The sequence below is a fragment of the Vombatus ursinus genome, unplaced genomic scaffold (assembly GCF_900497805.2).
Source record: "Vombatus ursinus unplaced genomic scaffold, bare-nosed wombat genome assembly UNPS02009205.1, whole genome shotgun sequence".
Lineage (NCBI taxonomy): Eukaryota > Metazoa > Chordata > Mammalia > Diprotodontia > Vombatidae > Vombatus > Vombatus ursinus.
In genome coordinates this window covers 8,555,240-8,567,266 of record NW_020948983.1, presented here as the reverse complement: position 1 = coordinate 8,567,266, position 12,027 = coordinate 8,555,240, and the positions used below count along the sequence as shown (strand labels likewise).

Below are 12,027 nucleotides of genomic sequence, written 5' to 3'. Positions count from 1 at the left end.
TTCCATCTGGGAATCCCCAGATGAGGGAGTATTTCAGTATAGTTACGGGCCTGGGCTCCAGTCATTGCAGTACACCAAACCATTTCCTGGAAGTAGGAGATGTATGAGGAAATTGTATTAATTTAAAAATTCTGGCCAAAATGAATTACTTGCTATCCATTATTCTCTTCTTGCCTTCTCTTTTCTCTGCAGCCTCTAGCTTCCATACTTATTATAGGTTCTCCTCCATCATCCTGTTGTTCTATCAGAATCTAACTTAGTTCCTCCTTGAAACCTTCCCACTTTTAGTAAGTTAGGAATCATCTCTCCCTCAGGTTTCTCACAGCACTTTGCAAGCATCTCCAATTCATAATTATGTTCTGATTTATATCAATTAACTTTTGTATAAATCTTGTATCCTTTACTAGGTTATATCCAATTTTATCTTTGAATTATCAGTTCCGAGTTCATTTTCCTATGTATCATGGGCATTTGATAGATTTTTTTTCAATTGTTCAATAAAAAGAGCACTAGGGAACTGGTCTGTAAAAATATCCATTTGTCTCTAGATGGATGTGCCCCAACTTCTTGCCCCCAAATTTTATATCCAAAAAAAAAAATTAAATTGTAGTGTCATAAAAGGGAAGATCAGAGAGGAAATAGAATAGTCTGAATGTTGTTGAAGAGGAGCAGAAAGGTTATGGATTGGAGGATCTAGGTTCAACTGCCTCCCAGCTCCCCTATTTAGGGGGAAGGGAAAGGAATAAGCATTCATATAGTGCCTACTATGTGCCAGGCATTGTACCATATGCTTTTCATCTCATTTGATTCTCACAACAACCCTGCAAGGTAGGTGCTGTTGTAATCCCCATTTTACAATTAAGGAAACTGTGTGTAATTGAGGGAAGCTAATATCCATTCAGGCTTAGACAAATCACGGGACCTCAGTTTCTTTATCTGTAAAATGAGGGAGTTTGACTAGATGTTCATTAAGGGCCCTAGTCTCAATTAGGAGAATTTGTGGAAGGATCTATTTATTATATAATAGATTCTGGCAGCTAGGTAGCGCAATGGATAGAGTGCTGGGCCTGGAGTCAGGAATATTCATCTTCCTGAGTTCAAATCTCTCCTCAGACACTTACTAGCTGTGTGACCCTGGGCAAATCACTTATTCCTGTTTGCCTCAGTTTTCTCATCTGTAAAATGAGCTGGAGATGGAAATGGCAAACCATTCTAATATCTTTGCCAGGAAAAACCCAAATGGGGTCACAAAGAATCAGACACAACTAAAAAACAACTGAACAACATCAGCTTCAAGTTTCTCTAAATTTTGTTTCTTTAAAACAGCAACTAGTAAAGCCACCGCCTCCTTACTTTCCAACTTCCTCCTTGAGTCCTGCCCAACTGACTTATCCCCAGGGTAGTGTAGTTCTCCCCAAAGCAAAGGTTCTGGGTGACTCATTGTGCCCTAGGGATGACTCTGGCTAGATGCATTACAAAAACAAGACAGTGATTAATTGCATGTGAAAACTCCTAGCACAAATACTACTGGCATGAAAGTTTTTGCCCAGGTAACAGTTGGTCCAGGTATATCAGTACATTTTCTGATACCTTCCTTGCCCAGGTTGCATTTAGGACAGATTATGGTAATGATCCTTATTTTTAATCATCTTCATTTTCATTAATTACATAAAATAATATTAGCATTGTTGGGGCAGAGCCTTTTAAAAATTTTATTAGCGTTAGATGCTTTCATATGAGAATGTAACACGTGCATTGACAAAGAGAACATTTAAAAAACCACTTAAGAAGGGGAGAGAGATGCTGACATGTGATGTGACATTCCAGAGGAATGTGTGTTAGATAACCTTATAAGCTCTATGAGCTACTCTGGAAATAGAGAAATATAGTAAAATGTCTGAGACCATCTATGCTTCTCTGTCAAAGGAGCTCAAGGCACTATTCCCCGTGACACCTCTTTTATCATAGTGATAATAATGATAGCTCACATTTCTGTAAAGCTTTAGAGCTTACAAAGCATTTTCTTGCCAATGACCCTGTGAAATTGGCAGTGCGTCCCTCATTGTCCCCATTTTATACCAGATCACGTGGTATACAGAGAGGCAAAGGACAGTATTCCTCAATGGACCTGGTTGGTTTTTACCATTTGGCCAATAGGTCCTTCTGAGCAGCTGCCATGTGCTCAGTACTATGCTAGGTGATGCTGCTAATTGTCCTGTGACCTTGGATCCAAGTCACCTCCTTGGGCCTTAGGTTCCTGTTCTGTAAAATGAAGAGATTATTCCCAATGATCCTCAGTGTCACTCTTCATTCTTAGGTTCTTTGAAATACAGATACATGAAGACAAGTATAAGATGAAGTCCTTCCCCTCAAGAAACTTTCAAGCATGGAGTAATGGATAAGGCACTGGGCTAGGAGTTAGGAGAACCTGAGTTCATATCCCACCTAAAGCACTTGCTAGTTGTACGACCCTATACAAGTCACTTTAACCTCTCTGTGCCTCAGTTTCTTTATCTGCAAAAAGAAGGGTTGGACTCAGTAGCCTCTATGATCCCTTTCAGCTCTAAGCCTGTGATCCTTTGATCTTACAGAGGCACTTTAAATCCTTTTTATAAATTAAAGCCATAGATGCACCAAGCGAATTGTCCATCTTCAGTAAACAGAGGCTCTGAAATAAGAATTTAGTGCTTCTAAATGCCATTCCACATCAAGACATGATCCTTCAGAATGGTATGAAAATGAATTATAAATTCTCATCTGCAAGGACATGATTTACTAAACACTACTAACTTTTACCACTTGTTTAGGGAAAACACCCCAGTCACAAACACTGATCCCATTCCAGTGGCTAGACTGTGATCTCACCGTGCCAATGGGTAATGTTGCCAGACCCTTCTCATACTCCTGAAAAACTTACTCCTGCTCTGATGTTGAAGTAAATATAAGGATCTACTTTAGCAAAGGATAGCCATGTGAAAACGTTTGTAGAAATGCTTCTTTTGTTCAAAGATGAGTCATGATGGGACAATCCCTTCTTTGGGCAAGCTGCCGGCTTCTTGTAGGTCTTTAAATTCCCTTGTGTTGATTTCTTCTTAACTGCACTTTATTGTGTAATCAGAGGGCTATAATTTGTGGACTCTTATATTCTTACTACATAGTCTGGTATCATTTTCAGCTATCAGACCAAATGACTTAGTTTATAGAATTTATTTCTCTGTTGGCCACATCTATCATCATGTATGAGAGAAAGACCAAGTCCCAGGCCATTTTGAACAGGAGTGACCAGTACCCCCTCAAAATGCCAATTTTGGAAAGAAGAAACTCTGACTTTAAACCACTTTTTCCATCTCTCAAAGGGAAATATACTCTTCCTGGATAACATTCTGAACAATTTAGCAAGTCAGACACATAACAGTACCTCCCATTTATGTCATACTTTGCAGTGTTCAAAGTGCTTCAGTCATATAACCTGCATGACCTAGAAAAAGTTTGCTGCATTCTAAAGTATGAGCAGCTCCTTATTTATTCCTAAGGAGGGCCGAGAAAGGCAGCATGGCATAGTGAGTAGAGTCCTGGGCTCAGAATCCACATGACCTGGATTTGAATCCTGCGTCAAACACTTAACTGGCTTTGTGAGCCTGGAGTCACTTCATCTCTCTGTGCCTCAGGGTCCTCTCCTCTAAAATGAAGAGTTAAGACAATGTGACCTGTAAGGCCTCTTCTAGTTCTCAGTCTGGGATAGTGTGACATGCTGGCTGCGTAACTCTGGACAAATTCCTCTCCTCTCATGCCTCCAGGCTTCGGTATTCTAGGAGCATAGGTTACAGGGCAGTTACCAATCTGAACTGGTCAAGGAAGTTTCCTCTCCAGGATGAAATCACATGTCTGAATAAACAACAACAATAAGACCAGACCCAGAATTGTTTTTATCTAAAGCTTTTCTGATACACTGTGCACTATTTGTCAGGTTTTCTAAGTGTGTTTTTCCACTGGGTGCTCTGGTTAGCACTAAGAAGATGAGAGCAAGGCGCACCCAGTAGTGTCAGGAGTCCTCACTTTTTCTGATATCCTCAATGCCAGCAGCTGTGCACAGGAAACAGCATGGAAAGAACACATTCCTATCCGTGTTTTCTGGGTGAACCAGTCCAAAAGAGTGCAGGGGTGGACTCCCATGCTAAGAGTAAGAGAGAATTGGGGTGGGGGTGGAGACATCCTTAGGACCCTAAAGACTCTGAAGCATTGAGAGCCAATGCCCTGTAGGCATACTGAGGAGCCAGCTGAAAATCCCACCATTCTTACCCCTATGAACTGGCATCTTTATTTGCCCCATAACTATTCTGGAGCCCCATTAGCAGAGTTGAGACAAGGTGTTGATACCCTAGGCAAGATTTTAAAATTACATCCCTTCAGGCTTGACGATCATATTCCCTGGCTACTGTCCACTCAAAGTTTTTAGGTTTTACTATAATATTTCCATCATCACGTAATCACCAAATGCTAGGACTAGAAAGTCACTGAGTTCAAGCCTGTCGTTCTATGGATGAGGAAACCTAAGGCCAGGTTTCCCCAGATCCTTCCCAAAGGTGTATAGCTAGTTAAGGGACAGAACCAAAACTCGAACCCGAATCTTCTACCATTCCATCCACTGCTCTACCCATTGTATTACACTCTGTGTTGTCTGATGTTGGCCCTCTTGTTAAGTTGAAAGATAAAAAAGTTCTTGAATATTACATTTCAGTCATTCTGCTTTTATGTGCACTTGGGAAACTTTGGGAAAGCTTTGTTCAGCTACTTCCTTGGTTTTGGCTCATTCATGGTGAAGGGATGGGAGCTGTTTACTTCTCAGGAAGTTATGAAATCTCAAATGTAAAACACAGCCACATTTTTGTTATTAGTAGGTTTAACACTACAGGCCCTCAGTTTAAACCAGATGTGATATTCCAACAACCCTGCTTGTTAAAATCCCGCCATTTTGGTTCAGACATCTTAATAATATAATTATCCATTGTTTTGTCCATTGTTACTGTATTAATGTGAGACATAATATGGTGATTTTCCTGTCCAACACTCACAAGGTACTAATTTTAAAGTCCAACAGGCATAAAGAGAAGAAGGAATTAGCCAAAGAAAGGACAATAAACAGAAGTGGCCTGAAATGAATTTGAGGTTGCAAAGGGAAAAGGAAGCACTAACATAGCATTGGTGTAAGGAAGAGCAGTTATAGTAATAACGTAGAGTGACTAGCTCCACCAGCGGTGAGCTCTGTGACTGACAATATTGGAGTCAGAAAGCCTGGTTTCAAGTCCTCTGCCCAGGTCAGAAAATATCTGTCATCATTTATGGATGGCACATTCTGAAGTGAACATTGGCAAACCAGAGTCCAAAGGCTAGCTATTAGGCTCCTTCAATCAATTAACAAATATGTCTTTGTTGTATTAAGCACTGGGAATACAAAGACAAAAATTAAATGGTCTCCAATCTTGAGGAGTGTACATTCTATAGGGAGAAACAACATGTACACAAACCATATTGTTGTTCAATTGTTTCAGTCATGTCTGACTGTCCATGATCCCATTTGGAGTTCTCTTGGCAAAGATACTGGAGTAGTTTGCCATTTCCTTCTCATTTTACAGATGTGGAAACTGAGGCAAACAGGGTTAAGTAACTTGCCCAGGGTCATGTAGCTAGCAAGTGTCTGAGGCCAGATTTGAATCCAGGTCTTCCTGACTCCAGGCCTGGTTCCATATCCACTGTATCACCTAGCTGCCCCTTGTACACATGAAAGTATTTACAAAATAAGTATATATAAAATATGGAAAGAGAAAATAAACAAAAACGAAGCCAGGAAAGAAGGCATTAACAGCTGGAGGAATCAGGAAAGGCCAAATTAGGGGAAGGCATTTGAGCCAAGCTTTGAAAGAAATTAGGAAGACTACAATAAGAGGCAGAAGTGAGGGAAGAGTACATTTTAGGCCTAGGGAAAAGCCTGTGCAACGTACAGAGGTGGCAGCTGAGATGCTTTGTGCAAGTAATAGCAGAAAGGCAGGTCTTCCCTGACCAGAGTACGTGAAAGGGAGATACAGATAATAAACCAGGAAAGGTGGGTTGGAACCAGGTCGAGAAGGGCACTAAATGCTAAACAGAGGAATTTGTATTTGATCCTAGAGTACATAGGGAGCCATTAGAACTTCTTGTGCAGGGTCAGACCTTTGCTTTAGGTAAGTGATATTTTCCATCACTTCGGCAGCTGGGAAAAAGACAGATTGCAGAGGAGAGAGACTGAAGGCAGGGAGATCAATCAGGAGTGTTTTTCGTTGGTCCAAGCAAGAGGTAAATGAGGGCTTGAACTAGGGTGTGAGAGGTGTTGTGAAGGTAAAAATGAGACTCGGCAACTATTTGGATATGCACAGGAAGGGTCGGAGAGGAGTTGAAGATGAAGCCAAGGCTGTGAATCTGTGCGACTGAAAGGACTGAAAGTGGCGTTCTTTGAAGGAAATAGGACAGTTCAGAAGAAGGGCGGATTTGGGGGTAAAGATAATTAGTTCTATTATGGATATTGAGTTTTAGCTGCCTATGGAACATTCATTTTGAACTCTTTAGTTGGTGATGTAAGACTGGAGCTCAGCAGAAAGACTTGAGCTGGAAATATAGATCCCAGAGGTATATTTATAGAAATTATAATTGAACTTATGGATGCTGATGCGTTTAGCACAAAAGAGATGTAAGAAGAGGGCCTAGGACAGAGCCTAGGGCTACATAGTTAGATGAAAGAATATGGAGGACAGGACACCAAACTAAAACTTAGTATCTCTTGAAGGAACTGGAAATACTTAACCTGGAGACAAGAAGACACGGTAGCTACTATCAACTATTTGAAGGGCAGTCCATCACGTGAAAGAGGGAATTCTACCTGTTTTGCTTAGCTATGCAACTATGACCAATTGGTAGAAATTACTAAAAGAAGGCTTTGGTTCAAAATAAGGAAAAAAATTTCTAAAAAAGTGTGCTGGCCAAAGGTAGAATGGATTGTCATGTTGAGGTTGTTAATTTTGATCACTGAAGGTCTTCCAACAGAAGCTGAATAACCACTTCATGGTGTTATAGATGGGATTCCTGTTCAGGAATTTTGTTCAGTCATTTTTCAGTCGTGTCCTACTCTTCATGGCCCCATTTGGGGTTTTCTTGGCAAAGACACTGGAGTGGTTTGCCCTTTCCTTCTCCAGTTCATTTTACAGGTGAGGAAAATGAGGCAAACAGGGTTAAGTGACTTGCCCAGAATCCAGCTAGTAAGTGTCTAAGGTCAGATTTGAATTCAGGAAGATGAGTCTTCCTGACTCCAGGCCTGGTATTCTATTCACTGTGCCACCTAGCTGCCAGAAGCTGGATGATCACTTATGGAGCATATTGTGGATGGGATTCCTGTTCAGGTATAGATCAGATTAAATCAGGACTTCTTAACCTTGGGTTCATGAACTTGTTTGCCGTTTTGTTTTGTTTTAATATTTTGATAATTGTATTTCAACCATTATTGTTATCTTTGTAATCCATATATTTTATTTTATCCATTAAAAATATTATTCTGATAAAGGGTCCATAGCCTTCACCAGACTGCCAGAGGGGTCCATCACACACACCCACACCCACACCCACACCCACCCCACACACACACACACACACACACAAAAGGTTAAGAGCCCCTGAATTAGATGATTGCTGAGTTCTCTGCTCAGCAATCTAACTCTAATTAACTCTGAGACATCAGCAATATTATACCAGTAATAATTAGCAGTATCACTACTTCTGCTATTATATACCTTGCAAATGATAAGCCTTTTAATAAATAGTTGTTCATTTGAATTATTATAACAACACTGAATTTAAGGAATGTTAAAAAGAAAACATCAAAAAGTGTATTTTCAATGCAATTTATTTGGTGGGTGAGAAGAGTTGTATCATTCTAGAACATTTTTGAACAATATAGTGGTTTTAAATGCTGTGGCCAACCCTTGAATCTCCTAAGTACAAAAGGGCCAGGATGAAACAAGTGCTAGGTAGTAAGAGACCTATATCATCCTATTTAAAACAGGTTCGACATCTCTTGAAGAAGGCTATAAGATACAGCCTCCGGGATATCCGTCTTTAGTATCTGATTGGAAGTTAACCGTATGTGTGTGCTGAGGAGTAAGACAGCATTCCTGCTTTCTACTTATACCAGATAGTTGCTGATGATGGACCAAATATCCCTACATGGACTAGCTCAGAGTAAGCAGATTACACGGTACTGTCATTTGTTAATAACAATGTAGTTTTCTGTCACATAATTAGAAAATGCATCTTGCTTTGCCTCCAGCACTGTAGTCTTATTGTATTTGCACATATTTTACAATGATTCAAGGGTACTGACCAGATAACATTAATGAATGTATTAGATCGGCAGGCACTTTTAAGGGAAAATAATAAACATACTTGTATATTTAAAAAGTTAATTCAGTCTGGAGCCAAACAGGTAATTTTCCCTTCAGCATTTTTTCACTCAACTAAGACAGGTTGGACTAGGAGTGCAGTCACCCTGTCTGCAGAGTCTGGCTTGACTTGCATACCAGGGCCAAATTTTGTTCCGAGACAGACAGCGAGATGATCTGATTGGCTTTGTTCCAGAGCATGCTCACAAAAGCTTCTTTGATGAAAGGTTTCTTGGTAAGCACTGTACCAAAAGCAGCCTGCCACCCTGCTTTCAAAGACACCCATTTACAGTAATTCCCAGAAGGGGGGGGGGGGGGGGGGGAGGAAGAAAGGAGAGAGAACTGAAATAGAGATTTACCACAAGAATAATTATGCTGCCTGGTTTGGAGGAAGGGGGAAAAGTTATTACAAATAAACTGCTGGAACCTTAAGTAGCTGGTTGGCAACTATGCAAGAACATAAGGAATGTGCAATTAAGCTCATTAAAACATCATCATTATGCTTATCAATCTTTTTGGAAAAGGATGGGGTGTGGCAGTATGTTAAGGCATGACCACTAGTGCAGATAAGGAGCTGGAAGTACATCTCTGCCTTTCTTAGCAAGCAACAACAACAACAAAAAAAAAAATCTGTTCAGCTACGTATGGTATTTGCAATTAGTCAATTTGGCTCTGCCCAACACATTAATCAGTGACTGATTGGTGGCTGCCATGCTGCTCTTGTAGAGGGGCATCCAAAGGGCAGTTTGCCATCCAGCTTGGCATCCATCCTTTTGATTTGACTATATTGACTATTGACATGATTGAGCTTGCTTTATTTACTGAGCACCTACTATAGGCTTCTTCCTGTGCTAGGTGCCTAAAGGTCTTATAGAAGAAGTATGTACATATATATAGTCCCTGTCCTGAAGAAGCTTATTACCTATTTGGAGAGACAAGACTAACAGATAGGTCTACACCCTTCCCACCCTGAACGTTTTCCACTCCCTCACTTCTAATGATCCTACTCTTTTGTTTTAGTAGATTGCAAACAGTCGGAGAGCGGGGATCATGTTTTACTCCTGTTTGTATCAGCTACGATACTTTGTACATAGTAGGTGCATAGACAATATTTATCGACTGTATGAATAAATGCATTAATAATGCACAGTATAAGGTAAATATAAGTGACTATTAAATCATATGGCAGAGACTACAAATGCCATAGAAGTTCAGAGGAAATAGGGGAGATCAGTGAAAGCAGAAATAGGGACAGCTTCATGGAAATGGAATCTAAACCCCATGGCATCTGCCATGTCTTAGCTTCTGGGTATTGTTTCTTATTGTTTGTATGAGCTCCTTGTTTGGGAGGAAGGAAACCCCAGTGTGACCAAATTGTCCCTTTAAGAAACTGAAGGTTGGTAAATTCCACTTATTTTTCCATCAGTTCAGCATCAGAAGTCCATGTCTATCCTATATACCAAGAAGTTCACATTTCAATAGGAAATAGAGTGATCCACAGAAATAATTGAGCATGCCTCCTGTATCACTACCACTCATCTTCAGCTTCTTCCTAGCCAGTGAGTGGTTTGTAACAGATGCTTTTATAGGTACCTCACCCTGAGAATTTCCTGCCCTAACCATTTACTTGCCTTCTGTGAGGCTTCTTCTGTTTCTAATATTCTGTTGGCAGAACAAGTTAGATGTGGCATTTGACTGGTAGAAATGCATCTTTGGTTGGAAGCCAAGTTAAGCTAAGGTGGGAGGGAAGGATAAGCTGAAGAAAATACTGACATGAAGAGGTGTGATTGGAGAAATAACAGTTATATTCTAGGACCGTGGTAGAAGCCAACTTGATCTTTAATTCCTGGTTTGATCAAGATGGTGTAAAAATGGACCCCAAAGGTCTTCAAATGGAAAACTTGGTTTTTGGTTTCATATATGAGCTGTAGTTAAAGCCAAATGTTCATTCCACTCAAATTGTGTGGGTGGATAACTTTCTTCCTAGTGTTGAAGTATCGCATTTTTAGCTGCTAATAAACTTAATAAAATCCATTTCTTATTTCCCCCAGTGTATTAAGCTAGTTCGCAAGCACCACTGGGCCAACTTTTAGTGACAGTGCTCTGGAAAGTATTTTTGTTAGAAACAGACACGGGTCCCAAACAGCCTAACTACAGAATGTTATTTGGAGTAGCTTCTTTTCCCCCTCAGTTTTGATTTTCTCTCAGGCTTGGGGAGGACCAGCCAGCCTAGTGCAAGAAAACTCTCCAGGCAGCTACAATTCTGCCCAAACTGTAAGGAAGCAAGAGTTGAATTAATTCCAAAAGTAGATTCAAAAGAATTGAATGGTCATCATCTATGTCCAAGAAAGGTTACTCCCTTCCTGTGGGAGTCTCCTCTGGCTTCCTTAACTAGCCTATCAACTCCTGGTTCATAGGCAGCTTAATACTGCCTGGTAGACAAGTGGATGGCTCCACTGCTCCAGTCCTCCAAGGCTGCCCAGTTCAAAAGACTCCTGATGCCTTTCTGGTCTCTAACCTCAAGAAAGAAAACTTTAGAGCTTAAAAGTCTGACTAAAAGAGCTGGACAAGACAAAAATACCATCCTCAGAAATGCCTAGAAGTCTGGGAAAGTGACTGTTAGGCAAGGCACAAAAGGCTTGGAACTTTCAGGGAGAAGTAGTACCCGAGTGAACTAGATCCACCTCGAAAGCTTTAGCCAAAAATAAGAAATAAAAGAGAAACTAATAACAATTTAAACAAAGACAAGCATATATACATATCGACAAGTGGAATTTTGAGATATTAAAAAAAATTTGACCACTTTCATATTATTCTGTGCTGTTCAATTGTACTTCAAATTCACTATTAAGATGATGTCTGACATGGGAAATATTCTGAATATCTTTTTGGTTGGGAAAATAGGAGTGACTTTTGGTTCAAGTATATTAGAAAATTTGAAAATGACTTGGGCATTTATTCACCCATTAATTAATTAATTTTGGGTTCAGTTTGCAAATACAGTTTTCCATGTTGTTTGAATACAAATCAAACTGATCCCCACCTCCATATGTGTGCATTAAAGTCAAAAAACAGCAAAAAAAAAAAAAAGGTGATGGAACCTAGTCTTTTAAATTGCCTTATATGCACAACAGTTTGCTTTCTGTCTTGAGGACTCAGCTACCCAAAGTTATGTCACTTGTTAATTAAGTGATGGCAAGATTTGGACCATCCTGCAAAGTGAAAAGACTCCCAAACTGTAAGCAAGGGAAGCTGGTGTTTGCAAAAGTGATCAAACTTAGATTGTGTGGGAGGCTTATCTCATGGTCTAATCAGCATGGCCTTTTAAAATAGAGCTGTCTTCAAAATACCAATCTGCTAGTGAGATTTGTTTTAATTTAGACCTTATTCACAGCTATAGGATTACCCCTCATGACTGTATCTTCAGGCTTTTGTACAAACAAGCAGCTTACACAAAACTTCCATTATAATGGTGACTTGAGGGGGGAAAATGGTCTTGTTTGGTTGATTGAGTTATGATGGCATAGGGAACAAATCAAGGCTTTCATTTCTTAAACAGAGCAGT

The 12,027-nt window shown here is 40.0% G+C and overlaps 1 protein-coding gene across 5 annotated transcripts in view; it reads left to right on the top strand.

Annotated features, from left to right (window-relative positions):
• VTI1A (vesicle transport through interaction with t-SNAREs 1A) overlaps positions 1 to 12,027 on the top strand; it is a 407,429-nt gene that overhangs the window by 341,566 nt on the left and 53,836 nt on the right. Inside the window, exon 9 of one of the 5 annotated variants that reach the window (XR_003568210.1) lies at positions 8,087 to 8,262. The exons of the other annotated variants lie outside the window; for them this stretch is intronic. The gene's annotated coding sequence lies outside the window, so the exon portion shown is untranslated. The remainder of the gene's footprint in view (positions 1 to 8,086; positions 8,263 to 12,027) is intronic. 5 annotated transcript variants of the gene reach the window in all.